General features: G+C 48.4%; 1 protein-coding gene across 1 annotated transcript in view; it reads right to left on the bottom strand.

Moving 5' to 3' along the window:
- Positions 1 to 22280, bottom strand: part of HS3ST1 (heparan sulfate-glucosamine 3-sulfotransferase 1) — a 34251-nt gene extending 11971 nt beyond the window's left edge. The window contains exon 1 of the mRNA XM_065914306.1: positions 22141 to 22280. The gene's annotated coding sequence lies outside the window, so the exon portion shown is untranslated. The remainder of the gene's footprint in view (positions 1 to 22140) is intronic.
- Positions 22281 to 23312: the final 1032 nt, after the last annotated feature.

Here is a 23312-nt window from a genome sequence, read left to right as displayed (position 1 = left end):
TGGGCTCTCTGTCTGGGGAGGGGTGCAGAGGGGCCTCCAGAAAGGCCCCCTGCCTGAGTGAAGGGCGGCCAGGTGTGTGCAGGGGGATGAAGAGGAGCCCCTCCCGCTCATGGTTAATCTGCGGTGCCCTGCGCAGAAGGCAGTGGTGACCTAAATAAATCCTTCATTAGCAGCAGAAACACTGGCACAGGCTGAGCTCCGTGACGGGAGGGCGGACGGGGCCTCTCTTATTACTCAGCGCAGCTGAGTGGAAAAGGGGGCCATGCCAGCAGACGGGAGACAGGATCTCAACCGCCTCGGTGCGCTCGGATACGCACGGCTCAGCTCCCGCTCCAGGTGTGAGCCAACCTCCTGACAGATGCCATCTGACTCTGAGAACGTCCCCGGACGAGGCGGACAGTCCTCATCACCCCACTCACGGCCAACACCTGTGCAATCCATTTCCCTGGAAATGGACAGGAAAGACACAGCATCAGAGGCCAAAGAACCCCCTGTCCCGCCTGCCTCCCTGTTGATGAGGACACAGATCGCAGAGAACCGGAGCCCCAAGGCCAAGGGTGCAGGGGCTGAAATGAATCAGAAAGAAGGTCTGCTGCTGCCCATGCCCCGAACCCCAAACACGCGGGAACCTGTGCTTCTTTTATTTGGGGTCACGGAGCCCTAGAATAGTTGCCACTGAAAATAAATATATACAAGTCAAAGTAAATTCTTCCCCTGGGTAGGCAAAGGCGGAGGGTGAATTTGTCTCATTTCTTGAGCCAGGCTGGATAGACTGAGTTTGGTTGCCTCTCAAATTTCACACGTTGAAGCCCTTGTCCCTGGTGTGGTGGATATTTGGAGATGGGACCTTGGGGAAGTAATTAGAGTTGGATAAAGTCCTGAGGATGAGACCCGTAACGAGACGAGCGTCCCTGGGAAAAGAGGAAGAGAGATTCGTGCTGTCTCTGCCACCTGAGCATGCTCTTGCTTGCTTGCTTAGTCGCTCAGTCGTGTCTGACTCTTTGCGACCCCATGGACTGTAGGCCACCAGGCTCCTCTGTCCATGGGGATTCTCCAGACAAAAATACTGGAGTGGGTCGCCATGCCCTCCTCCAGGAGATCTTCCCGACCCAGGGATCAAACCCAGGTCTCCCGCATTGCAGGCGGATTCTTTACCATCTGAGCCACCAGGACTGATATGCAGCCCTTAGGAGAAAGAAGAAAGAGTCTGCCTGGGACTATTCCCACTGGGTGAGTCTTCCCAGGGGTGGCAGACCATGGTCTCCTGGACCCAGGCAGGTGACATGACCCTCGGAAGCTGGGTGTCTGGGGCGGGGGACAGCAGCAAGCAGCCCCGTGTGTCCGTGGGCTGTGTAAAGGACAAGCCATAACTCTGACTGATGTTGGGGAAGAGGGACCAGTGTCGTCTGATCTTTGGATTTTTTGAGACTCTACTGTGAATACTTGTATGGAAACTCCTGATTTTTATGGATGCCCAAAGAAGTGAAGATGAAATAAAAAAAAAAAAAAAAGAAAGATTAGAAGGCAAGTCTGCAAAGACTGATGCCTCAGGTCTATACTTGCCCACAGGTGATCACTCTACACTTTTACAAGGCACCTATGATGTTTCCATCCCCTTCAAGGAGCACAGCCTTGTCATGGCAAAGGGGCTTGTGTAACTCAATGAAGCTATGAGCCATGCCATGCAGGGCCACCCAAGACAGACGGGTCACAGTGAAGAGTTTCAACCAAATGGGATCCCCTGAAGGAGGGAATTCCTGGGGACACAGAAATGACCCAGTCACTGACTTCAGAGCACCCTGTAGTGTAGAAGATAACCGTGGGAGGAAACCTATTACTGTGTCCAGGGTGAGCAGGGATCAGGCACCGCTGTATCAGAGCGCCGGGGAGAGAAGCCACACATGAAGAAGACAGGGAGGGCCTGGCGTCATTCCACTAAAAGGAATCAACAGCAAGGCCAGAAATAATCCAGGAGGAGGCTCGGGGGTCTGCTTAGCAGCAAGTCCCCAGGGACAATCAGCCCAGAAAGAGTTTGTAGCGGAATCAGGGCTGGGCAGGGGCCAGGGACTCAGCCCGTGCTGGGGTTGGCGGTGGAGGTTAGGTCTTTGGGGGAGAGTGGCAGACGATACCAGACTGCAGGAGCCTGTGGGGACCACAAGTTGAGATTCAGAAGCACAGGGAAGGAAAAGAGCCCTGGCAATGGAACAAAGGGAAACGTCCCAAGCCTAAGTCCCAGAAACGCCACTCACAGCCTCCAAGTTGGGACACGTTAATGGAAAATCTTGGAAACTACTGCTCACTTTTGGTCCAAGAGCTTGTTTTTGTCTTTCCTCTTGGATACGCGTGTTCTTGGTTTAACGTGATCATTTAAAAACAGACGTTTGCGTGTGAGCTCAATACTGACCTTGAAAGACACCAGGGTGGAGCAAGGACTGAGATACCCCTGACTGCACGTTGCTGAGGGGGAAGAGGCATGGGCAGAATTAACGCACGGCACCAGAGCTAGTTTCACTTTTACATTGTCTATATATACGTATATATTTTTTTCCTCTTCTGAATTGAGTTGTTGCTGTTACTGTAACAGCACTGAATAAAGTAACGGCTGATTTCTCCCTCCCCACACACATACACACAGAACTGTGATTTCTGTTCATCCTTTACTTAAAAAAAAAAAAAATTAAATACTATTCAAGTTAAATATTTCCTTATTCTTAAAGCTTCAGGTTTTACAAAATGAGCTAGTGTCTCATTTGCCTCCGAGTCGAGCTTGAACTTATCCATAATAAATTTAAACAGAAAGCATCTGCCTTATTATCTCAGTCATCCTGGAATCTTTAAATGCTGTTTAATCTGCCCAGAAGAACTATACCTAGATCTTGCACTCGACACAACCTTCTCTGTGATCTCTTGTTATCGCTTGTGATAATTTCAGTGTCTTCAGATTAACTACAATACTATACAGTAAGTTCAGCCACCGTCAGCCTGATCATGTATTCTTTCTGAATGCTGTTGCAAAGTGGTTTATAGTTTAAAAATATTTTCAACTTATTATTCCTTAAATAATGTATCCAAAACAATCTGGCATTTGAGGGAGACATTCAGGAGTCTTCAGGAATGGCGAGCTCAGAGGGGCCAGCTGGTGGTTAGGAGTGTGGGTTTGAACCCCAGCTCCATCCCTCACTCCCACTGTGACCAAGGTCACGCGACCTCTGTGGGCTCTGTTCTTGTACATAACACGCATGGATGATGGCAGCATTAATACTGTAGGATTGTTGTGAGGCTTAAAGGAGATATTACCACATACATGAAGTGCTAAGAAGAGGCCCTGGCACGTAGAAAACCCTCACCAAACGTGATCATCAGCCCTTGGCGGAACTCTGTTTTCCATGTTTAATCCAGGTAATCAATTTCTCTAACACCGATCATTTCAGGCACACAAAATGCATCTCCACAAAGTCATCTTGGCTTGAAAGGACCCACACACAAGAGTGAGCAGGGTGTTGAGCTGGGGTCTAGTCCCAAGTTCTGTCCTGACTTCTGTGTGACCTTGGCCAAGACCCAGAAATACTCTTAAGCCTCTTTTACAAAAGAAAACAATTGGACCATAAATTCTCAGAACATCTGCCCTCTTATATCCATCTACAATATGAAGGCTTTACAGAATTAAGAAACATTCTTGTCTGTCGAAGCAAGACACTATTATCCAAGATTCTAAACAAAATAATCACTGTTAAAAATAAATCTTAATAACGTTTTGTCACTTGGTATCAGCCTTCCATTTCATGGGCTAAAGGTAGAAAAATACATTAAATTTATGCATTTCTGAGGTCTTTTTATAGTCAGGAAAATAATATAGCTTCTAGCAGGAAAGACTGTCCCGTTGAGGGTGTGTGTGTGTTAAGTCACTTCAGTCATGTCCTACTCTTTGCGACTCTGTAACCCGCCAGGCTCCTCTGTCCATGGAATTTCCCAGGCAAGAATACTGGAATGGGTTGCCATTTCCTACTCCAGAGGATATTCCCAACCCAGGGATTGAACCCACGTCTCTTATGTCTCCTGTTTTGACAAGTGTAGGGTCTCCCAAACTATCTGCTGCTCTGGTTCTATTCAGATCATATTCAGCATTCAATCAGCAAATATTAATCAAACCCAGGACCTGATTAAGAGGTGAATATGCAGGATTGGGGAACTCCTCTCTGAAGGAGGCTTCATCACCCCAGGGGGAAAAAAAAAGATGAAGGAAAATAGCATTATATAAAAGCTTAATGAAAGGAATCTATACAAAGTAAAACAAGCCCTTCCGGCTGGGGTGGGGGCTGAGGGGTTGTGTGTGATGGGATAAGCCTTCCCCACACTCAACTCCAAAGGGTGAGCCTCAGCACGTTCTGGGCTGGATGGAGGCAGTTGAGTTCGGGACTTTTGCTTGGGTACCTTTGGGATGGAAGTTTGGGAGTGAGCAGAATTCCTTAAGACGACAGAAAAGGACTGACGGCTGCCAGACGGGTCCTGCTTCTTGGTCCTGACCACATGTAACAGTCAGTCTCTTCCTAAACCAATGAAGATGCAACATTTAAAGAATAGTACAAAGTGCAAAACCCAATTATCAGCCGGTCCAACATACCCAGAATCCAGCCAAGACCTAAACGGACTTGCCGTGTCTCAGGCACTGGGGAATTAAGAGACACAGCTTGCATCCTTGTTCCTTCCCTCTAATAACTCAGGTACATGCAGGGGTACAGGGTGTGTTGGGGGTGCGGATGAGAGAGAGGAGGTAACATACGTGATAACTGCACTATGGTTAGGGATGAGAGGTGGCCATGAATACACTGCTTACTAGCATAAAGATTCACAGACAATGGAATGATGGGTATACATACATGACACATCAAATTATTTTGGTCATATTAATGTGTCAAGAGACAAGAAGAATTGTAACAAAGTTGCATTTAGAAATAGTTTGTTTTATTTGTCAAAATCAAAGGTGGGAGAATGGAGTGGGAATGAGTTATCATGTCCCAATAATAGGTAGAATTTGTTCCTCCAAGTCTCAGTGAACAAGAAGGAAAAAGCAAAGGTGTTGGGAGAGGGAGAGATGAGAGGAGTCTGTGTGTGAGTTTCTCCATTGCTCCTTTTTGATGGTGTCAACTGGATTTGACGGGACTTCAATAGGGTTCAGGCTTCCTAGGTGGTGTCAGTGGTTAAAAAAAAAAATCACCTGCCAATGCAGGAGATACAAGAGATGTGGGTTTGATCCCTGGGTTGGGAATATCCCCTGGAGTAGGAAATGATAACCAGCCTCAGAATTCCTGCCTGGAAAAATGAGTATGCACACACAACATGAAGGCTTATCCATGGGATTCCCTATTCCAGTTCCTTCTGAAAGGAATTTGCTACATAAAATCTGTATGTATGTGTATGCGTGTGTGTTTGTGTGTTAGAGCTCTGATGATAGACCAGGTTTTTAAGACTTTCTGCAACTTTCACATCCTCTCAAGGCAATCAAGGCACTAAGGAAGTTGACACACGCCTTGAAGTCTTGCCTATGTGATGGTTCTAAGACGATGCCTTTCCAAGGGACATTTTCAAAGATGTCAAAGAATAAATCACTACAGTCTCCTTGGTCACTGAGCCACACAGATATCCCACCTCGAAAACCACCTTCATTTCCCCATCAGCTGGTGTGAACTTGATGGCCTGGCTTTGTGCTTCAGATCAAACTCAAACCAGCATTCGCTGTTCAGTCGCTCAGTCGTATCCGACTCTTTGCCACCCCATGGACTGCAGCACTCCAGGCTTCCCTGTCCTTCACCATCTCCTGAAGCTCGCTTAAACTCAAGTCCATCAAGTCAGTGATGCCATCCGACCATCTCATCCTCTGTCGTCCCCTTCTCCTCCTGCCTTCAATCTTTCCCAGCATCAAGGTCTTTTCCAATGAGTCAGCTCTTGCATCAGGTGGCCATAGTATTAGAGCTTCAGCTTTAGCATCAGTCCTTCCAATGAATATTCAGGGTTGATTTCCTTGAGGATGGACTGGTTTGATCTCCTTGCAGTCCAAAGGACTCTCAAAAGTCTTCTCCAACGCCACAGTTCGGAAGCACCAATTCTTCACATATGGTGTCCCACATGTCAGGGTAAGTGAAGTGCTCAGACAAAGCTCAATGGTTCCAATTAAATGAGGTGTTGACGATCATGCTGACATTTCTGGTTTGGCTGTCCACAAGTGTCTTTCAGGTTCTTAGAGTCACAGGAAGAAAGGCATTTAATAATGTGAATCACTAAAGCAAATTTCAAGATTTCTTCTTACACACATTACCCTCCTTCTTTTCTCAGATACCATCCAGGAGACTACATCGTTTGCTCAGGATGTGGACACCAGGTCTCCAGAGCACAGGTCCCTTCTGGACACTGGTCAGGGATGCAAGAAGGAGACTGGTCCCTCCACAGCCCCCAGAGGCCCTTTGTGGAAGGAGGAAGATGGATGTGGAAATAGACACTTCTGGCCCAATTAGTCGGAGGAGGATCTGGGATGAACACTATTTTAGCAAATTAAAGGAAGCCAGGAAGAGGAAGTTTGGGACATACTTCATGGAAAAAAACACCTAGGGAACACTCAGAAGTCTGGTGAGGACAAAAACCCAGTTCAATATGCTTTTAAATGACATCCAGGGTAAAGCATATAAACAGAGAAATAAATAGAATGGTGTGGGAAGATCAAAGCAAGTGAGTTGATATCTGCTGGGGTTTAAATCCTGGCTTAGTTATTTGATCATGAAAAAGTCACACATCTCTCTGGGTCTTATTTTTCCCATCTAAAGAAAGTGGGGGCTCCCCTGGTATGGCTCAGGGGTAAAGAACCCGCCTGCCAACAGAGGAGATGTGGGTTCGATCCCTGGATCCTGAAGATCCTCTGGAGAAGGAACTGGCAACTCAGTCTAGTATTCTTGCCTGGAAAATCCCAAGGACAGAGGAGCCTGGCAGGTTGCAGTCCATGGGGCTGCAAAGAGTTGGACATGACTAAGCACCCACATGTGCAAAAAAGGGGGTGGTTCCTACAATGTTGAGTGACTGTAAGATTTAAATGATACATTAAGGAGAACACTTTGGCTCACCTGATGCACCCTCAAGACAAAGGAGTTCAAAAATACCAGAGTAACAGTAGATGATGACATCAGCTTGAAAAGAGAAGGAAAAGGACAATAATAGCAATTAAAATTCAGATTTTTATAACACTTAGCCTGCTTAAATAATGGTCCTAAGTAAAGAAAGGAATCACAACATTCCAAAACTGACATGTAAGGAAAAGGATTCTTTAGGGAAAGCGGAAAATTTTGAGCATTGAGAGCCATTCATGGAGAGAGAGAGACGACAACGGAAAATAGCAGAACGAAAAGCACAAAGTGGCTCTTAATCTAATGTTTTTAAAGGACAACGATTATGAGATAATTAGCCTTGGCACCATCTTTGCAGAGGATCATAAAGAACTCTTCAAGTAAGAAAAGGCGGCAGGTGAAGGCAATTCTGAACGTGAGATTGTTTCAATCAGCAGGCTCCGGTGGATTGTGTAACTGGAATCCTCCAAGTGGCTCCAGGCCAACCCTGAGCCCTTCTGCAGCTTCTGCTGGAATCTGCGCAGCCAGGAAGCGTGGCTGGGAGCAGAGTGAGGTCAAGGCAGGCTTGACTTTCAAGACTGTGTGTGTGTGTATGTGTGCCCAGTTATGTCCAACTCTTTGTCACATTATGGACTGTAGCCCTCCAGGTTCCTCTGTCCAAGGGATTTCCCAGGCAAGAAGACTGGAGTGTGTTGCCATTTCCTCCTCCAGGGGATCTTCCTGACCTAGGGATCGAAACCACCTCTCTTGTGTCTCCTACACTGGCAGATGGATTCTTTACCAGCTGAGCTACCGGGGAAGCCCACTTTCAAGACTAAATAATGCAAAGCCGTCCCTGGAACAGAGGCTGCCAGGCTGGGGGAAGGCTGGTGCACAGAGGGCTGCCTGCAACCAGAGAGCTCAGGAGGGAACAGAGCGCCAGCTGGCACTGATGTTACCCGGAGACCATTTACTCCGGTCACTTTCATTCCCTGAGGGACCACTGCTGACAGCTGCCCATCTGAGCTCACAAATCTGGACGAAACCTCAGGCTTCTCTCAAAGACTGCTGTTTCTGTTTATGGTAACAGTACTTTCACTTCCAGCAGCTGCGACGGGAGGCTTTTTTTTCCTGCTTTCTCCCCACATAGATCCACCTTCTGTTGCGCAATCCTGCACTGAGATCTGGGACCAGGCAGGAGCGGGTGCAGAGCTGAGAGCAGAGGCTTATCCTGCTCTCCCGTGGCAGCCGTTTCCTGCGGGAAGCAGCCAAGCCCAGGTCAATTACAGCAACGTCACGGCGCCAGAGGAGCCAGGAGCACGGAGAATAGACCCTGCATCTCAGCACCTCCAACCCTCGGCTTCTTGTCCCACTCGGGTTGGTGGCAGGCCTCTGCCCACTCGAGGGTCGCAGAGACCTAGAAAGACAGCGCCAGCCATCTGGGGCCAGAGTGGGGAGAATGTGCATAGACCTCAGCTGGCCCTTCCAGCTCTAGGAAGTGACACAGCGCTTCCTGTCACTTTCACTGCCCGCAGCAAGTCCCAAAGTCATCCGACCTTCAGATGGGAGAGGAGTGCAACCCTACTCTGAGCCTAAAGACAGCAGGATGCTGCCACAGGCATTATTAATTATTGTGGATGGGAGGCGGGAGGCGGAGAGCATCCAAGACAGATCTGAGGGAAAGACAAGAGAGTCTGGAGCTACGAAGAAAGGGGAGGGGGCTAGCAAAGGGTGGGGATGTCCACATCCTTGATTCATCTGGGGAAACAGTGCGCAGTCCTGTGGGCAGACCACGAGGTGAGTGTCAGAACAGAGGACGGTGAGGGACAAGGCTTGGAAGAGTAGCCTGGGAATGCCAGGCTTCGGTACTTGGAATTGCATCATCACTTGCATTATTAACAGCTAGGTGTGGAGCACCCACGACGGGCATTAAGGCTTCCCTGGTGGTTCAGTGGTAAAGAATCCACTTGCCAATGCAGGAGATGAGGGAGATGAGGATTCGATCCCTGGGTTGAGAAGATCCCCTGGAAAAGGAAATGGCAGCCTGCTTCAGTAGGCTTTGCATGGAAAATCCCATGGACAGAGGATCCTGGAGCACTAGAGTCCCATGGGGTTGCAAAAGAATCAGATGTGACTTAGCTACTAAATAACATCATGAACATTAAATGTTCTCTATACACCACTGCCTTTAATCCTGACAAATCAATAAAACAGAGTATGTTGGGGTCCTTAGTTTTTTTGGGTCAATAGTTATTTCTTGGGTGACAACTGCCTACCACATCCTGGTTTAGGATTGACCTAGGGGTTGAGGGGTTCAGACAAAGCCTCCATCCTCCTGTGATTTAATCTACTAGAACAGATTAAACATTAAATAAGTGTATGAAAAAATCATGAAGAGTATGTGAGGTTTGCAGAAATGATAACCTTGCCCAAAGGGATACTGTGATGTAGCAATATAGTTGGGCCCAGAGCTCATCTGCGTTTAAGTGTCCTGTACTCAAACACCAATGCCGTATGCCATGGACTCCATGGGACACTGTGCACCAGGGGACAGGGCCGGGACCAGATTATATTTGTGTTCTTCACAGTGGGTCAGAGCTAGAGAAATTAACACAGAGAAATACTGTAGATTGCAAACAGCCGTAAAAGTTATGAAACTGAGGGGGGAAAGGAAAGGAAAACCAGAAAAATACAAGATTTACATTTCAGCTGAAGACAGCCGTCAAAGATGTAATAGAGCGGAGCAGCTCCATCACCAATTGCAGGATCCAAACATAAATGTAATTGTTGCCCAAAGGCGTGTGCATGCTAAGTCACTTCAGTTATGTCCAACTCCTTGCGACTCTATGGACTGTGGTCTGCCAAATTCCTCTGTCCATGGGGATTCTCCAGGCAAGAATACTGGAGTGGGTTGCCATGCCCTCCTCCAGGGGATCTTCCCGACCCAGGGACTGAACCTGTGTCTCTATTACCTCTCCTGTAGTTGCTCAAAGGCAAGAGGGATCAATTCTGGATGGCCAAGATTAATTGGCTTATTATTTGATTAATTGGCTCCTCCACAGATTCAAATGGCTGTGCCTTAGTTTCTCCTTCTGTATTTCTGGCCTGTGTGCATGTGACCAAACTTTTGGATGAGGGGACCAAAGGGAAAGCTGGCTTCCCTGGTGGCTCAGTTGGTAAAGAGTATGCCTGCGATATGGAGACCTGGGATCAGTCCAGTATCCTTGCCTGGAGAATCCCATGGACAGAGGAGCCTGGTGGGTATAGTCCATGGGGTCACAAAGAGTTGGACACGACTGAGTGACTAACTTTCAAACTTCTCTGTTTCACAGGGAAATCTGCAGGCTTTTGAGAAAGATTCCCTTCCCTGATTAAGAGTCCCTCAACCTTGCTCCCTTCCTACGTGAGGGCAGAGGGTGAGGGCAGCTGTCGGGGTCGTCCTGGGTTTCTCCCCACCTGGACAGGTGAGCGTAGGACAAGGTGCTCTGGGTAGGGATACACTGCTAGAGCCTCAGTAACATTCTTAATCTGCTTTTCACACAAGATCAGGCTTACCAGCAAGAAAAGCTCATAATCACTGCTAAGTGCTGCCTTATACACACATATTCAGTACCAGACTCTCCAATGGGTATTTTACATATATTATCCAGTGTTTCCACCAGCAAGAGGTCCAGGTGTTGCTGTTGCTCAGTCGTATCTGACTCTTTGTGACCCCACCGACTGTAGCCCACCAGGCTCCTCTGCCCATGGGATTTCTCAGACAAGAAAACTGGAGTGGGTTGCCATGTCCTTCTCCAGGGGATCTTCCCAAGCCAGGAATCAAACCTGCGTTTCCTGCATTGGCAGGTGGATTCTTTACCACTGAGTCAGCAGGGAAGCCCAAAAGGTCCATGAGGAGGAAGTATAATGCCTTTCAACAGGACAGCCAAGGTTTGGAAAAACAAAAGCATTTTCTCCAATGTCGAAAAGCTCAAATAATGCAGTGTTGTCGGGAGCAGGGGCGGTTCTCCTGTGCTGTGATCTCCTCAGTGCTCTGGCCCCAAAGATGCTCCTGCCTCACTGGACAACTGAGGACCGACTTGTCCCCCAGAAAAGGTCAGTCCCTCTGGTGTGTGTGTAGATGGGGCTGAGCGGTCAGGAGGGAAGGAAGCATTTCACAGGGAGAAAGCAGGGCAGGAGAGATGCCACCCGCAACTCTCTCTAATAAGAGCCCATGCTTAAGAAAGAGACTCACAGACTTAGAGAACCAGTTTATGGTTGCTGGGGGCAGGATGAGGGGAAGGGATAGTTAGGGCGTTTAGGGTGGATATGGACACACTGCTATGTTTAAAATGGATCACCAACAGGGGCCTACTGTACAACACATGGAACTCTGCTCAATGTTATGTGGCGGCCGGGATGGGAGGGGAGTTTAGGGAGAATGGATACACGTATGTGTGTGACTGAGTCCCTTCGCCGTTCACCTGAAACTATCACAACATTGTTAATGGACTGCCGCTGCTGCTGCTGCTAAGTCACTTCAGTCGTGTCCGACTCTGTGCGACCCCACAGACAGAAGCCCACCAGGCTCCTCCGTCCCTGGGATTCTCCAGGCAAGAGTACTGGAGTGGGGTGCCATTGCCTTCTCTGGTTAATGGGCTATACCTCAAGAAAAAATAAAGTTAAAATAAAAGAGCTCCTGTGTAATGAATGGAAACAAAATCAAGCCCAAAGTAACAGACCCACCCCTGGCATCATGCGGAGGACCACGAGGGGCACAGTGGCCGGTGTCTCCACCAGATGGCACTGGATTCCCTTGCGTTCAGTTGTCATCGGGGACTTCGTGCTGGCTCAGAGCAGGGAGAGAGGCCTCAGCTTCTCTGGTTCCATCACGTTCCACATTCTTTCCAGTTCCACCAGTACAATTTGTATGTCCTTCCCTCAAGGTCATAGGTATTAAGCCCAGATCCTGAGAAGCCTTGGGACAGGGAGAGGGAGTGACATTTACTTAAATGCCTGTATCTGGATAGGATTTAACCAGGGACTTCCTGCTGCAAGAGGCCACACTGCACTTCCCTGGGCTCCGGATCCTCTGTCTGCTCATAATCCTCTTCTGTCCTGGCTTCTCCTCCCTTCTCTTCCCTCCTCCTTTCCTGGGTTCTTCCTCCTTCCCTTCCTGTTGTAGCTTTTCTGCATTGCTGCTTCTAAGCTTTTGGCCCAGAAAATGAAACAATATTTGCTCACACTATATAAATTAGGACTAAAGAAACAAAGGGCAAAAGCCTCAGACAGTCTCCCAAGAATGCTGAGTTATGAGATCCAGGCTCTCTGTGATACAGCACTGAGTTTGCACTCTAGAAGTCTACACTGCTTTCTTTTGTTATCTTACTAACAGCATCTTTTTTTTTTTTTTTTAATGCTGATGAGTCAGGCATTGTGTAAATGTTTGACATTACTTATTTAGTTTAATGTGCACTGAACAATTATCTGCTATAATTTTAATTATGCCCATTTTGAAGATGTGGAGACTGAGGCTTAGAGATGGGAGATAACTCATCTCCTGCTGCACGGCCAAGGAGTAGCAAAGTGGATCTAACCAGATCTTTCTGACTAAGTCAGTCTACATGCAACCCGCCAAGCCACCTTGCTTTCTTTCTGTTCCATATTCCATATAAACATACTGCTAGTAAGCAGCTCAAGTTAAACGAAGAGTTAGTGATTTCATATGCAACAGAAACATCATTTTGGCATGAGAAGTATCTTACTATAGAAGAAAGCATTAAACTCTGCTTGGGAAAAGTTCACTGGAAACCAAAGTATTGCTCATTGAGTTCCCACCAGGTTATTACCTGAAATGGAAACATATTTCCATGGCCATCCTCAGAACAACATTGTCCAGCAGTCCTGGGGAGATCTCGGACTCAGTTCATAACCTGAGGTCATCTGCTTGGGAGGAGCCAGTCTGAAAGGCCCTCTCACTGTTTTATTAGCTTTGGATTCATCCGAGGAGGGAGCAATCGCAAGCGTGAGTTTTCAGAGCACAAAGCTCCCCTTCAGCGTCCTCACTGGAGCCCTTGTGCGCATCTCGTGGTTCCAGCTCCCGTCCTGCAGTAATGAGCTCAGAGCAATGTTTGTGTTGAGTAATGTGCTGCGTTGGTGAACTGGCTGCTCCCCTGGTGGCCTCAAGGGTTGAAACGCCTTCTTCCCAAAGGGTGCTGGGAATAATCTGCTGCATAGAGGGCAGAGATCTGACTCGTCCACAATTCTTCTGTTTCTTTTCGAAAACAAGTAAGTTTGCCTCGGTTTGATCTGTTGCTAAGCTCATCAGAGAAAACAGCCCTTCCTTCTCTCCTTGGATCATACGGTGGCTAAATTATTTCACCTCCAAATGACTGTATTCTTCCCTCTCTCACTGCCTACAGCTCTAGAAGTTTCATCAAAGGCATCACCTACAACTGTCACTGCAAGATTAGAGATGCTTAATAATAGGACTTCCAGTTAAATTTAAATTCCAGAGAAACAATCAATCATGTCTTAATATGAAGTATCTGGGATATACCTATACTAAAAAAGTATATGTTCTTTATTCAAAGTTCACATTTCACTGATCATTCTGTATTTTTACTTGTGAAATCAGGCAACCCTGCATAAGAAGAATATGCATTTTCTTGAGCATTACACTAGGCATTTGACAAGGGCAATCTCCTTTAATCCTCATTAGAATACTGAAAAATCTGAGACCCAGAAAAGCTGTCTATTTCTCGGGGTGATACCATCAGTAAGGAGGAGATCAGAAATTCAAACAGACACGATTTCAAAAGCCACACTCTTCGAGAACAACTCCTACACCTAATTCCAGAAACTTGTAATTGACACCTTCTCCGGCCTTCCTCTCAGGGACACTGGGAAAAATCTGGCTGAAGATGGAATTTATATCAAGCTCAATTGAGTTTTTTGGAGGTGGCACCATGCCGGCCTGCTTTCACTCCATGCCACTCAAGTGTGTATTTCTCTGAGCACAGCTAGAAGAGCAAGCCTTTTCATTTCAGCTGCATCTGCAATCACCTTCCTCCCACTGTATGTTAACTGCTGATACAGGACTCTGATTTACTCTCCTTAAAGAGTGAAGATATTTACACAAAAACAACCCTACTGCAGGGTATACCTAATCTGTAGGAATTCTAGGGGAAATTCAACAAGACACACAATGCATCTCAGAAAGTGCTGAAGTGGAAGTTCTCAACAAATCAAAGGAGATGTGAATGTTTAAAACTTAAATACATTCCTTTGCTTATAGAAAATGTGGGCTACTCAGACCCCCCAGGGATTTAACCAGTCTCCACCTTGAGCCATCTGCTCGCTGCAAGTGGAGAATTGTGGCCCTGGATCCGGGGTCTGCTGCCATCATTTTGAGGATCTAAGAAAAATCACTTCTCTGAATCTTGGTTTCCTTAAATATAAAATAAAAATGCTAAGAGATCCCTGTCTCCCTTGAAGGACCAGGTACAAGAGAAAAAGGAGACAGTGGGTATGAAAGTTCTAGATGGAAGTTAAGAGTTGTCATTTTCATTCTTTTCTCCTATTTTTTTCCCCATTTTTTCACTATTTTTAAATCATTTTCATGCCAGAGTGCTTTTGTGCTGCCAGAATCTATTCAGGGAAGGGTTTGTGTTTAACATGCCAGCTATTCACCTGGGCTGACTACACTGAGAATCTCTAAAATGGACAAATGGGATGGCTTGGGGCCATATTTTGATTATCTTGTATCATCACCATTCATTGGCTTTTCTCTGCAAGCCTCTCTTTCCTTAAATATTTCTTTCCCCCATGAAGCCTTTCCCAGTTCCCCCCGGGCAGAAATATTGCCTCTTGTTTCTTTTCTGAGTAACTACTTGGAACCAGACACACTGTTCTGCAAACTGGTGGCAGAAACAAACCTGAGGCTCCAGATGCCTGCTCAGACCGGGTGTATATTCTGGTGGGGGCGTGAACAGTGAGGAGCATGGGAACCAATGAAGTAACAGGATGACTCCAGATAAACATTATGGCTGCAAAATTATGCTGTGCGAAGGAGGATTGCCATGAAAGCAATACATAGAGTTATTGGAAAGAAGTTGTCCTCAAAGGCAGGCCTACCTGATGCCACCAGCAAAGGCCCAAACAGGATGCATTTCTCAATTCATATGCAAAAAAACTGGGCATTTATCTGACTGCCATACTAAACTGTAAGCTCCTCAAGAACAAAAACATTTTTTTTTTCCACTTCTGCGCAACTACCCTGGCAACAACAGCCGCCATCAATGGTAGAAGTAGACTGGAGAGGGAGATGTACTGGAGTCTCAAAGGGCCTAAGTACATTTCACACTTGGAACAGATTTTTCAAAGACTCCATTTTCTTGATACAAAATGAAATTTGGTTAAGAATACAAAATGTCACCGCCAGGTTTTTTTTAAAAAAAAAGCTTCAAAAAATTTTTATTGACGATGGGGTCCGGGTCTCAAATAGATTGAAAAGCACAGATCTAAACTGTTCCTGGTACATCTCAGATGGTCCATTAAAAAGACACTAAATGGGGGACTGGCAGACTAGTGGTTAAGACTTTGCCTTCCAATGCTAGGGACCGGGGTTCAATCCCTGGTCAGGGAGTTAAGATCCCACATGCCTTACAGGCAACAGGCCAAAACATATAATAGAAGCAATATTGCAAGAAATTCAAGAAAGACTTTAAAAACAGTCCATGTTAAAAAGTAAAAAAAGTCTTAAAAAAAAAAAGTCAAAAAGATGCTGAATGTCAGCGTTCTGAGTGTCAAAACTCAATGGTTACAACTCCCTTCTCACCCTCATCACTCATTTTAGCAATCTCCTCTTTTGTGACCGTTTGTTCATGTCTTCCACACTGGCCTGCAATTTCCTGGAGGACTGGAAATTTTGTCTGTTAATGGATTCTAGCACCTAAGGTAGCGCCTACCACCTGCTGGACACTCAATGAATGGGCTCAAGAGGTGACCTCATTAAAACTAAGAGAAGAGTCTGCTTTTAGGGGTTTACCCACAATAGCAACTCCCGGAATATAATACTAGGTCCAAACTCCCAAATCCTCAAATCCTTTTTGTCCTTTATGGCGGACCTGACTTCGGTTATGTTAGATCAGAGACTGAACCTGGAGCTTCCTGGCCCCTTGCCAAAGGCGTTACCCCAGTATTCTGACATTTCCCCTAATTTATCTTTATTCTTAGCACCTAAGACTCTGACCTAAGATGAACTGTCCATCCCCATCTTGCTTTTCCCCGTCTCCCCCACTGAGGATAAGCAGAAGAGCAGAGATTTCCATCTGTTTTACCCCCTATTGCGTCACCAGCGAGAAGAACATCACTTGGGACACGACTGGAACTCAATAAACATGTGTTAGGGGCATAAATGTGATTGGCGTAGCAGCTTACAGGACAAGGAAAAAGTAACACCGCAAACAGAAATTCTGTAAATGCAAAATTTAACTCACAGGAACACGGTTTACACAACACTCCTGATGCACTCTTGCCTCAAGCTTATGAATAACTGATTATACTGGGCCTCTGTAATTCCACCAATTTCTTTTCTCTGCCTGGAACCCAGAGACCATCGACTGGAGGCCTGTGGGATGCAGGTACAGATGAGGATGGAGGTCTGTCTATAGACGTGCTTTCTTTGGTCCACATCATATCATTTTAAAAATACGGAATTAGCTGCTGATAGGAGACTGGAGTTTGATCCCTGGGTCAGGAAGATCCCCTGGAGTAGGAAATTTCAATCCACACCAGCATTCCTGTGCATGGAAAATTCCATGGACAGAGGATCCTGGCAGACGTCAGTCCACGAGGTCACGAAGAATCCGATACCACTGATTACACACACAGACACAATGAAAAGTCAGGGGCTTCCCTGGTGGCTCAGCGATAAAGAATCCACCTGCCAATGCAGGAGATGTGGGTTCCACCCCTGGCCCGGGATGATCCCCTGGAGAAAGAAATGGTAACCCACTTTAGTATTCTTTGCCTGAAAAACCCCATGGAAAAAGGAGCCTGGCGGGCTACACTCCATGGGGTCACAAAGGGTTGGACACAATGAGCAACTTAAAAGTCAGTCAATTCTACATAAAATTGTAAGCTTACAGCCTATCTTGGAAAATAAAATCATACTCGGCAAGACAGAGCCTGAGGTCCCAGCTTGTGCGCTGGGTCAGAACCAAGACATCCCCCCTTATCCAGCCTGTCCCCAGGCCTGTTTTCACTCAGGCTATTTACTTGCCTGGTTGCTAAAGGCATTTGAATGAGCGACCCCTGCTGGAAAGTTACCAAAAAAACACACAACATGGAGGAAAAAAAAAGGAAGAAAAGAAAATATGCCCACTGGGACCTATTTTTGTTATGTTCAGGCTATTTCTCAGAAGAATAATGTATTCATTTTTCTAGAACTCTAGTGGTATCACATAACTGTTGACATACTATGGCCCAGTAAATATTACTCTAAGGGCCTGAAAAAGCTATGAAACTTAAATTCCCTAAGGGTAGAGGAAGCTGAGAAAGCTTCATGCCAGAGGCAGGCCTGAAGATGGATGGTGAGAGGCTGACATCAGCTGGTTACAATACTGATTGAATCCGAGAGAGAAGGAGTTTACTTGAAGACTATGAGTTACCTTGAGGAATTCATGAGAAGCTGGAAAGCCAGTCTTGGAAATGAGAAGGAACGAAGAGAACCTGGGAGCATCAGGATTATGCCACTGGAATAGCATCCCTGGGACATTCTAAGACACTGTGGCTGCAACTGACGCCTCTTGATTCATGACTCACACTGGTAAATAAATGCTCAATTGTTCTTTTGCCCTTCAGTCAGTTCTTTGAGATTCCAAGCCTCAGGTGGGCTCACCAGACTGAGTCCCAGGTCAGAGCTCAGAGATATGGATACAGAGAAAGAGTCCCCCGCCCCAAGGAAAAGTCCCTCCACGAGGGGAGGTTGTTGTTGCGGTTGTTTAGTGGCTAAGTCCTGTCCGACTCTCTGCGACCCCAGGAGCATGCCAGGCTCCTCCATCCATGGGATTTTCCAAAGAATCCTGGAGTGGGTTATTTCCTTCTCCAGGAGATCTTCCCCACCTAGGAACTGAACCCACGTCACCTGCATTGGCAGATGGATTCTTTACTGCTAAGCCAACCTGAGGGAAGGCTGGTACCTCCCTGAAGAAGAAGGGTGTTTGATTGCTGGAAACCTTACAGAACGCAAAAGTCCACTAAGGATTAGGAGGATTTTAAGTGGTGATGGGAGAGAGGGCAACACAGGCTGTACAGCGGAATGGAACAAGAACAGGCAGACCTCAACTCCAATCTGGAATCCTTTGTACCTTTAGAAAATTAATTAACTTTTCTAATTGGCAGATTCCAAATCTTTAAAATAGAAATGTTGCCATCTGCCTGTGTACTGCATGAGCTTGCTGTGAAGATTCAGCTCAAGCATTCATTCACTTATTTTGAAAATACTATTGGAGCATCTATTAAGCCACTTAGCTAGCACCTGGGGACAAATTTTGAACACCAAAAATGCAACAGAGAGACAGTGCTTTATGCTAGATGACAGATGTAGATAATGGAGACCCAGGTCATCTTCTAAAACTGATCATGTATCCCTTTTCCCAAACTGCTAATACTCATCTGCGACATTCTTCCTCTTTTGGTTAATCAATACCAAGGCCCTTCCTGAAACATACATTTCCTTCTGATATACAAAATGCATTAAGCTTAAAAAAAAAAAAAAAAAGCACCAAAAAACTTTAACTCTGATTCTACAAATAAGAAACTAAAGGTTCTCAGAAGCAGTGAGCCCTGATGCTGGTGAATTTCAGGTGGAATAATCACAAGATATTGGCCCATTATATGAAATCCTCTCCCTCATTGAATGTTTAGAATATGTAATTCACACAGACATTCACAAACTAAAATGAAAATTAGCATTAAAATAGACCAAATGAAATTTTCAGCAAAAGGAAATTAAGTAACCCAGGAGCTTTGTCACCAGTGCTTTACAACCACCCAAATGCTCTCCACATATATCTTCCCACTTTCTCATAATAATCTTCCGAGCTCTATTTTTTAGAGGATGAATCTGAGGCTCAGAGAGGAAAAAGAATGTGCTCAGAGTCCTGAGGCAAGAAGCTGGTTCCAAATCCCACTAGCAGTCTTGCCATTCCCCACTGGGAAAGGTTGGTCTGAGTGGGAAGCACTGGGTCATTAGTGGGGTTGAAGGAAGATACTTACATCAAAGTGATGGGGAACAACACAGATCTTTCCCAATACCAGCTGGAAAGTTACAGCTTTCAGCAACAGCCAGAAAGTCACTTCATTTCCCACAGAGCAGGTAGAAGACTGCTGCTACTCACCAAAGTTGCTACTTGCCTTTACTCCTCCAAGACGGTATCTTACACAAGATCCCTGGCATAGAAGCAGGCCCTGGAGCCTGAATTCTCAGCCCTGATCCTGAATACACTCAGTTCCACCAGGATGCCAGTACCTTTTACTATCCCTTTCTCCAAACTGACTTCTATAGCCAGAATGTGACTCAGGACTCACTGTGAGTTTGGACCACCCTGGGTAGATGGCTCTGTTCTGGAAAAGCCACTGTGTACCGATCATGCACGTTACATCAGCCTCTCCCCGGCCTCTTTCTAGCCATCATCAAATTTTAATTCAAGATAAAGAAAGCTTCCACATTGCATTTCCCTTCAAGGAACTCTCTGGACATTTCCAGTCAGAGAACGGTCTTCTTTTCAGAACAAAACCACATCCCCAATTACATGGGAGAATACAAGTAAAGGGTTCCTGAACAACAACGTGGAAGACTTGAAATTTCACACAAGGTACACCGGACAACACAGCTAAGAACCATGGGCTTTTCCTGTTCTCCCCCGTAGAGTTCAAGGTATTACCTTCTCACCACTTTCCCAAGCAAGGATTCTCCCATCTTAAAGCTACAACGCACAGTACAGCGGGCAGCTTTAGCCTGGATCAGAAGCCCCAAAAGCAAGGCTCAGGATGCCTCAGTAAAGGATCCTCAGTGGATGCTGTCATAGTAATGAACTGTTTGGACTTAACAGTGCTTAGTCACGAAGTTGTTGATCCCAGGCAAACTCTCGGCTGAGTTAGAGGGACCCGCTGAAGCCCTGAAACGCTCCATAAGAAGTTGATTTTGCTCTGCCGAGCGCTGGAGAAAACCTTATGTAACACAATGGGCCATTTCAATATGTTATTTCTGCAAGCCTATGGGAGGAAAGGGGGGAAAAATCTAAGCGCTAGAAATACAAAGAGTAACGCGGGGATCTGCAGCTGAAGCGTTCATCTCCTGGAATTTCACTTGGTCAGGCTTATTCGAGTCGCACCCAATCAGTACCGAGGAAGCAGAAAGGAAGAATAATTCCGAACACCAGTGGATGGGGTTTAGAAATGCAAGGAGGCAGAAGTTGTCCTTTCTTTCTTTTTTTTTTTTTAACATAAAATTCCTGAAATTAACCCTTGAAGAGTAGTGGGCAATTGCATTTCAACAAAATAAGGTAAGATGTGGCTGCAGAGCAATAACGCCCAAGTAGGACCCATAGGATCCTGAGTGTAAGCGGGTTGCGGCCACAAAAGCCAGCAAGCACCAGCGCCCGGGCGCTATGGGACCCTCGGGGATCCGCGCCCGCATCTAGCGCCAGGCGGAGAAGCCGGGCAGGTGGAACCGGGGTTTCCAGAGCTCCGTCTTCATACCTCGGCAGCTCCTCGCGGTTGCTCTCTGCTAGAAGGGTACCGCTTCTGGGAGCGCAGCGATTAGACACCAGATTTGGAGTCGCCTCCCCAGAATCCCCCCCGAAAGCATCTCGGTACAAGTAGTGGATAAAAATAGCCAGCGGACCGCGCCGGGGGGGAGGGAGGAGCGAGACTCACGCAAGGCTAAGCAAGGATCCGACTGGTCCTCCAAAGTGGAGGGCGGAGGAAGAGGGGTGTCATCCCCTCCCGAGAGAGGGGCCTGGGTGCGCGAAGAAGCGTGGACGCTCGCCTCGCCGAGGGGAGGAGATGGGAGACTCGCGGAGCTCGCAAACTGCCGCGGAGCAGAGCACACCTCACACTCTCCGCACCCCGCCCCCCACCCCGCGCCCTGCATCCCAGCTCTCGCTCCCTCTCGCCTCTCCATCTCATTTTTTTTCTTTTCTTTTCTTGTCGGCGTCGGGGACAGACTGGGGTCAGAAGCGCGAGCGGCGCGCGATCGGCCGCCTGGCCCGGAGGGAGCACCTGGAGAGTTCAGGCTCCGCGAGTGTGCCCGGGTTCTGAGTCCGGGTCTACGCGCTTCCACCACGGGTTGGCGCCCCTCCTCCCCTCACCTTCATCTGCTGTCACCACCCAAGGTGCTCGAAATAGAAACAGACGCAGGGGAAAAAAAGAAAGTCAAAAGTAACACGAAAAACCAGAACCGCGTATCTTTGGCATGGGGGGTGAGGCAGGCTACTTACCGTCTGTCCACCGCTTCCATCTCTCTCCTCCAGAGCTTTCCCCGCCCCTCGGAAGATGTCCCATCTCTGCTTCGTTCCCAAAGCTAACCGCACTGAGGTTTCCCCACCCTGGATGCTCCCTCAGGACGGACTTTTTGCTGTTATCCCCGCCCCAGTTCCCAGCCAGAATGGTACCCAGGCTCCGCGGCGCTTTGCGCTCATACTGCCCCTCACGGTCGGTCCTAGAGAGACGCGTCGGGCAGAAGCAAACCTCCTGCCTCTTCAAGGGGGTAAGGAAAAAAGAAAAGAAAAGAAAATCCACTAAGCCAGAAACCTGCTTGGAAAAAACCAGTCCCTGAAGACTTGCCTAGCTGAGGGACCAAGTCAGGAGGCTAGCAGGATGGGGAAAGCTCTGGGCTCTCCTTTCCCCCACCTACGTGCACTCCACTTGCACCAGCCTCCAGTCACCTTGGGCTCTGCTCTGGCCCTGAACTCCAGGATGCCAGGTCGGGGCGCCTCGACGGGCCCGGGTCCCGCCGCTCCCCACACTAGCGACCCCCGCCGCCACGAGCGCGCGCCGCACTCACCTGAGCCGCGTCGCCGTGGTCCAGCCGGTCCGGCGCCCGAAGTCGACTCCCGGGCTTGGCCATGGGCAGCGCCGTGGAGCCCCGGCGGCCGGCGGAGCGAGTTTTTTCAGGACGACCCGGGCCGGCGGGCGAGACACGGGCGCAGGCGCCCGCGGAGACCCGGCGGTGACGGCGGTTCGCGGCTGCCCTCGCGCCGGGGACTTTGCAGGCGGGGAGGCGAGGTTATCACCGCCGCCGAGGGGAGGAGCAGGGGGAGGAGCGGGAGCGGGAGGAGGGGACAGCGGAGGCCGGGCCCGCAGGGATAGCGAGTCAGGTCGAGGAGGATCGCGAGCGCCCACTGCTGCCCGGTCCGCTCCGGTGCTGCCCCGGGGTTGGGTCGGCTCGGAGTCCGGCTCGCCACACCGCTCCCGGGGCGGCCGGGGCAGGGTCCGGGAAATCCCGCCGACAGGTACCGCACGAGTCAGCGCCGCCCCTCCCCTGGCGCGGCAGTTCCCGGGGTTCAGCCCTGGGAAGCTGGGGGTGGGGATGGGACTTGGGGAGGGGAGCAGCGCTCCCTCCCGGGAGGGTGGGGCCGGTTGTGGGTTGGGTGACCGCCGTCCCTGCGAACCTGGGGCATCCTGGCTCCACCGTCACGCTTGGTAGAGAAGGCGAGGTCCTAACCCCGAGCCCACGTCTTCCTCCACTGCCCGGCCCCGCCGGGTCCTCCCACGTGCGCCAGCGGGGCCGATCTCCGTCCGGAGATGCCCACCTTAGGCATCGGTTGCTCCCTGCGCCGCCCAGGAAGCGAAGGGAGCCATCCACGCTCACCGCAGGCGGGCCCGGACGCCGGCAGCCGGGCAGCCGGAGCCAGGATCCGCGCGAGGAGCCGGCTCCCCAGCGCTCGGTGTCGCCACTGAATGCTCCCTCCCTCTTCGGTTTCGCGTCCCCGGAGCGGATGCGGATTCACCCGGAGGGCGCAGAGCTTTTAGCTCTGCCTTCGCTAGTGCATCGGGATTGCAAACGTCAGCTCTTAAATTAAGCCGGTCCCGCTGCCCGCTTCCCCCGCGTTCCTATACCTGGGAAGTTTTGTGTCAAAACTAGACCGGCCTTCAGTCTAATTTCAGATATAAAGTTTCCAGGGGCCCGGGGTTGGAATCCCCTTGGAGAAGCTAGGCTGCCTGTCAATCCGAGCC

This window comes from Muntiacus reevesi, chromosome 22 (assembly GCF_963930625.1).
Source record: "Muntiacus reevesi chromosome 22, mMunRee1.1, whole genome shotgun sequence".
Taxonomy (NCBI): domain Eukaryota; kingdom Metazoa; phylum Chordata; class Mammalia; order Artiodactyla; family Cervidae; genus Muntiacus; species Muntiacus reevesi.
Note: the sequence above shows the minus strand (reverse complement) of the source record. Positions and strands in the feature narration are given on the sequence as shown.